Genomic DNA, 6,829 nt, shown 5'->3' with positions numbered 1-6,829 from the left:
TTCCTGCCATGGCAGGGGGTCGGACTAGATGATCTTCTCACCCTAGAAACTATGAAACTATGAAATCACACTTTTTAGGAAGAACACAAATCCAACCACTCAAAGTTTCCTCTGCTGTTTGATGTGGTCAATGAATCCATGCATGAGGCACCTGTTGCTTGGTCTAAGTGCCCCGTGACAGGCAAACACCACTCACGGCCAAACAGTGGCCAGAGTTAGTCCTCAGACATGGCAGGGCAGCACCAGGAAACATGGCTGAGGCCAAGCCCACAGCCCCTGCACAGACGCCCCAAGCAGAAGGGATTGCGTCGCAGTGTGCTCGACAGAGGCACTGGGTTGATGTTCCTTCCTAGGAAAAGCTGATGGGTTGAGAATGGTGACTTCAGTCAGCCTCTGAAGGGCTGGGACTTCGATGCTGTATGGAAATGGTGTCAAACTCACCTCGTGCCCCTAGCTGGAGCTGGACAACAGGGCTCCCTGTGGGCCATATCAGGCCCAGGCCACAGGGCAGCTGCGGTAGTGACTGTGGTGGTGGTAGTCATCATGGTGGCAGTAGGGAAAGCAGCTGTCAGCCAAGTAGCTGCTTGCCTTGGCGAAGGCAGCGAGCAGTGGCAGGCCAGGTGGCAGCAGGCTGGCAAGTGACAGCCCTTGGGTGCCCCCCTGCCACCAATGACCATGTCCACTAGGGCCAGGGGGCCACAGATTCTGTGTCCGTCCATGCCCACTGCTAGCCATGCCCCCAAATTCCCTAGCCTGCTGGTAGCCTGGCAGGGCAGATCCAGCCCACGCCCTTGTATCTGATGCTCTTCTTCTGTGATATATTCGGAGCAACTTCTTGAGGCTCTTTCCAGGCCAGACATTTGCTTCCATCATAACCCCTCTTATGACTCAAAACTCAGATGTCCCTGACTGGAGCAGCAGGTCAGGACCAAGGGGCATCCCTGCAGCTACAAGTAGAGGTTTCAGGGCTGGAAAAGCATTGTGTGATGAGATCTGGATTGATGTGCTTTGGCAGGGGGAGGACCAGTATAAAATAGCAGGATGGGGTGGGGGGTGGGGGGCACAGCTCAGGCTTGGTGTACTGTGGATCCTCATTGAAGTGCATCAGTAAAAGAGTGAACTTGGCTGGCAGGGAGCAAACTCCAGGACACCCAGATGCTTCATAGCCCTCTAGAACTGGAAGGAGTCATCACCACTTCCAATTCCAGCTAGTGGAGATGCCCTAGCGTGGCTCTGTGGGCAGGCCTTCCCCAGGAATGACCCCCACTTTTGTCTCAAGAATCCCAGAGACCAGCCAGCATCCCTCCCAGCTACCTAGCAAAACAGTGCAGGTTCAGTAGTGTGGCACGACCTGGACGGCACTGTAAGGCACCCAGGGTCAGATGGGTATGAGTCCTAGTTCACTGCCTATCACGTTCCCCACCAGTAAGGCCTCCCCTCACTGGGGAGGAGACCATGCTTGTATTCCTTGTTGTTTTCTCCTGGCCTTCCCCATTCCCAAGCTCTGAGGACTCCGGGTCTGGGGATTTCCTGGCTGTTGATCCTGCACCCTGATTCCCTGCCTCTAGCCACCAAAGTTGCTCCGGTGGTCATTTGCAGTGATGCTAAATCACTGAGCCTTAGACACGTCTGTCTTGGAAGCAAGGGGGAGGAGGATATATACTACCGCAGCAGAGAAGAGTTGTGTTCTTTACGGTTCAGGCCACAGAGGGGATATGATCCTAATGCTGCCATTTGCTATCATAGTTCAAATGGCAAAAGCTGGAATTTTAAGAACTGAAATGCCACAGTTTTGATCCCTGATGCATATGGGAACTGTATTGGGTCTGTGACACAGCCCCAATCCTGAGCCCAGCCATTAGGGACAGAGATAACTAAGCAGAGGCACTGAACTGACATGCATCAGTTTGTCTGGGAGCATGGGGCAGCGGGAAGGAGACCAGTGTGTATCTTGAACCCTTTGAGGCCCTGGAGCTGGGTTTCCCCGTGAGGTGCAATCTCTTTCTGCATGTCTCTCCCATTGCATGAAGGTGAATGGAAACTAGGCAGTGATGTGTGTGCTGGGAGGGAAGAGAGTGCTGGAGTAGGAGATTGACTCCATAGGGAAAACAACCTAATTAGATCCAGCTGAGATGAAACTGGGAGTGTGTGCGCGCGCGCGCGCGTGGAAATACAGCCAAACAAGCTAACAAGCCCACAGCTCCTGGCCTAGAACATTCAGGCCTAATATTGGAAAATTCTGTCCCCTGCCTTTAATTGCACAGCTTTGATAACAGTGATAATTGGCTCCAAATCGATATTGTTTTGCCTTAGCTTCTCCCACCCCCGTCTCTCCTCCTTCCACCCCCCTTCCAGGATGCTTCGCTTCCTTAAGTAGAATGACATTTAGCTGGGCTCTGATAGTCATTAGATAACCCAGGCCTGGGGAGGGGGGCAGGCTCCAAAAGGTGGATTGATTCGGACAGACAATGGCTAGAGAGCCAGGCGGATTCGCTCTCTCCTCCCGTCTGGCTTTCAGAGCTCAGGGCAGCAAATGAAGAGGATGCTCCAGAAATATTCCTCTGTGCCATCCTCTCTCCCCTCCACACACACATGCACAGGCGCGCACGCGCATGCACACACGCTCGCACGCTGCTCCCTGTGCAGGGGAAATGGAACAAGGAAATTTAGCGGTGGTGGGAGACAAAACAGAATGAAGAAAGGGAAAATGAAGGTACACCCTCTGGGCTCACCATCTGGCTTTGTTCCTAAAATAATAGCAAAGCATCATGGGAGAATGTATGGTTGTGGCCCAGATACTCTGCTTCACTGTGCTTATTTGCATACGTGGCCCAAGATCCTGTGATCCCCTTGTCCCACGCTTTCACTCTGTCTGAATGCTGGTCTCATTGTGCACTGAGACCAGTTTGCGCATGGTTGTGCTTATGCCAGCTGCTCCGAATCCTGAGAATCAGCTGGGTTTGAATGTAGCACCTTTAGCACCTCTGCCCAGATCTCTGCCAGTCAGGGCAAGACTCGGCTGGCAAAGGTAAGGAGCTGTGAGACAGGGGACTTGATTACACTCTGCCTGTGGGTTATGGGGCTTTTTGCTAGGACTCCTCAGTCCTGCTGCTGGGAGAGGAGGCAGCTGTCGCCAGGGGCAGTGGTTATACGTCGATGGGACAGCCAGGCTGGGGATCTGACCTGTGCATTGTGAAAAGCAGGGTGGCTGAACCACTTAGGCTCTGGCCTGCTCCATCGGAGACCCAGTCACCTCTCCCGGTGTTGCTGTAAGTGGCTTTGTGGCTGATCCCTGTCCTGTCTCCTCCTGAAAGGACAGGAGCTTTTCTCAGTCCCATGAGCTGTGGCACGCAGAGGAAAATGTTGGCACCAGAGGCTGGACACGAGCCCAGGCCTTGTGGCCATGAATGCAGTGCAATTTTCCTATGACTGAAGTGTAGTGTGAAGCAGGGGTAGGGGGTGTCAGGGATAAGCACTTCCTGGGACAGAAGAAGGACCCCTGCTCCCGCCGTTACCTCTGCACAGCACCTATTGCATTTTCAATCATCCAAACATCCTCTCCTTCAAACCTGCTGGTTCCGGGAATCTTTCTCTTCCCACAGGCCAACTTGTCTACGGCCCCTTCGGTCTCCCACTTCTCACTGTTAGAACCACCCAGAAGTTCCCAGCGTTGGAGACAAGACTCTGATCCTCTGCTCCTAAACACTGGCACTGGATATTTTAGCAGTACGGGGCTACCTTATCTCAGCTCTGTGGATCCCGTGCGACGTCAGCAAGTCACTCAGCCTCTCTGGCCTTTACCCCGTGCCCAGAAATCAGTGGAGAGACACCCCCTGACTATAGGGAGAGGAAATTGAGGTCCCAGCTCCTCTTCTTCAAAGCCAGGCTGAGAATCCTTCCTGTGCCTCCTCCATTAGGCCGTGAGCCAGCCATGATCACTGCTCAAGCTCTTTGGGGCAGGGGCTTTCTCTCGCTCTGTGTGTGTACTGCACCCAGCACAGTGAGGCTCTGATTACAGCTGGGGACTCGAGGCCCAGCAAGGAGAGTCCTGGCAAGGATGCTCCAAGGCAGGAGCTGGAAGGGGGCTGCAGCCATTCCTGGGTTGGGGCCCGGCAGGTGGAAACCGGGCAACCCAAGGGGTTATAGCTTCCCAACAGCAAGGTGACCGCAGGAGCCAGGTTGCTCTGAGTGTCCCAGGGTGTCTGGAGCGGAAAAGCACGGAGCCAGCCTGAGCTGGGGAAAAGGCAAGAAATGGAGCAGTCGGGTCTTTGTGTGGGGCATGGCTGCCGCCTGCTGGCCAGAGGGAAGAGGCACCAGCTGAGGGACACCTGGTCACCTTCAGCACCTGCTCCTGGAGCAGGAACCAGCAGCACCCTGGGGGCCGGATCTGGGGTTTGGGGCAGGGTGCCAACTCCAGCTTCTCTACTGCTTTACTCCAGCTTTTGAGCAGCCCAGCTGAGCTAAGTCCCAAAAGCATTGCTCTGAAATGGGGTGCAGGGAAAAAATACCTCTGAGACAGACGAGAAGTATCTCACAGAGTCTGAAGTGCAGAGGCCGTGATGAGGGTCCATTAACCTGGAGCTCAGGCTGTGTTTAATGCCAAGACAGAGTAATGGCTTGGAGCTTGCGTGTGTCAGGCCCTGCCAACCGCAAATGGAGACGTGTCCTTCATCAGCCAGAGCCCTGGTCCCACCGTTGGATCCATTTGGAGTGGATCCCTGGGGCTTTCAAGGCCCCAGTGGGGTCTGCGCAGATGCACACTTCCCCTGCACAGAGTCAGGTCTAGCAGCAGGCCCAGAATCCATTCTAATGGGAGGCTCAGGGAGCCAGATCATCAAGGACTCCCAAGAGCAAGCCTGGAAATGTCTGGCCTGGGGCCTGCTGGGTTCAATCAACGTTATTACTCTCTACAGACACCAAATACCCACTGGTGTGTGACCGTATACACCGAGTTTATGCTGCCTTGGAAAGAACACGCATGCTGATGGCTTGAGTTCAGGAGAGCCCATTCCCTCTTCCCAAGACCCTGGGGGCTTTAGCACAGAGCTCTGCAGCACACCACCCTTTTGCTCTGCTGCCGCCCCTAAATCCTGCCAAGCAATTGCTCTTCATGTGCAATTACAATTACAGCAGTATGTAGTGCTAGGTGCTGTCCACAGAAAAAAACAGTCCTACCCTGGAAGCATTCACTGTGCATATAGTTGAGTGGGAAACAAGAAAGTGATTCAGCTGAGAGCTCAGCTCTCCCGCATCACAGCCAACCGCTTCCCCCTTCCCCCCCCTCTTTGCTCCCTGTGTATCTGATTATGGATAAACAGCAGTATTGCCAACTCTCGTGATTTTTGGCATTGCTCTTAAAATCTATGCTTTGGGAATGTGAAAAACTTAGCTCATATATATGTATGAGCTAAGTTTTTCACATTCCTGAAGCAACACCAAAAATCATGAGATTTGGCAACACTGACACAACCACTAATGAAACAGAACAGATCAAACTGTTTCACTTGCCAATATGTGCAAATGCCACTGATGCACCTGTGCAGAGGAGGGAAGCAGCCCCTAGAGCAGTGATTTTCAGCCATGAGATCCTTCTAAGGGTGACACACAATATTCGCACTGTTAGGTGTGCAAACACCTACTCAATTCACAAGATAAGCCCCGACGTTTCAAATAGAAAGCCACATTGCCAGAAACATCCTAACCTGTTGTGGTTTTTGTGAGTTCTTTGTAACAGAATTGCTCTAGTGTTTTTCCACTGTCCTTGAGGCACCAAACCTGCTTAGCCTAGGCAGGAAACCTGCAGCATTTCACTGCAGCTCTATCACACCTCTCCTGGCCAGGTCAGGAAAGATGAACTGGTACTCCTTGCTGCTTAAAATCACAAGCTTTTGCTGCCTGAGCTAAAGGCTCAAGCTCCTCAACCCAAGGCCTGGGGCAAATGGGCAGTCTTATCTCAGACTGGGCAGGGATAGAGAAAGGGAACAGAGCCATGACGGTTCGGTTCAGGTACTTCCTATATTGTTGCCATTACAGTGTCAGTGCAATGCTGTTAAACCCTGGCTGTCATTTGCATTTATAATAGCAAACCTAAGATCATTTTCAAGCCTGAAATGTGACTTGGGAAGCTGAATTCAGAGGGCAAAAGATTTCTGATCCACTGCTCTGCAGACCCGCAAAAGGAGTTGGAGTCACTCAGGCAGCCCTGGGCCAAGCCTGCTTTGAAGACCCGTGTCCGACAAAAGGAAAAACCACACCATTAGCTTGTTATGCAGACCTGAGAGGCTGATGGGGTGAGTGAGGTATTCCCAGTAACTGGTGTTACTACAGCTGAAATTATGTAAAAGTTACCCTTAACTCTGCCCCCTGTACACACGCACGTGCGAGAATGCAACCTTCAGTGCTGTGACCCCACGGTCTCTCTCAAAGCATGCACTGAATATCATACAACCTTAAATATGGTGGTTGCCTCTGGAAGGAGTGGGAGCTGCTCTGTGTATCAGACGAAGTGTTAGAGTCACTGATGTGGAAAGTATACAGTAAACCAGTTTTCCAGTGCAGAAGACAAAGTATAACCTCACAAAGCAGGCATGAAGGTTTGAGGCGTGTATCCACAAGCCACCTAAGCTCACAGATAAATCAGCTTGCTAATTAACAGCATCATGCCCTGTCTGACACCTAAGAAAAGTTGGGGAGAAAAATTGGAGAGGGTTCAGAGAAGAGCCACAAGAATGATTTGCAGCCTGGAAAACCTGCCTTCCGGCATGAGACTTGAGGACAATGTATCTGGCTCATCAAAGGGAAGATTAAGAAGCGATGGATTGCAACCTCT

This window comes from Gavialis gangeticus, unplaced genomic scaffold (genome assembly GCF_001723915.1).
Source record: "Gavialis gangeticus isolate Ggan-Ray unplaced genomic scaffold, GavGan_comp1, whole genome shotgun sequence".
NCBI classification, from domain to species: domain Eukaryota; kingdom Metazoa; phylum Chordata; order Crocodylia; family Gavialidae; genus Gavialis; species Gavialis gangeticus.
This window is presented reverse-complemented; position numbering follows the sequence as displayed.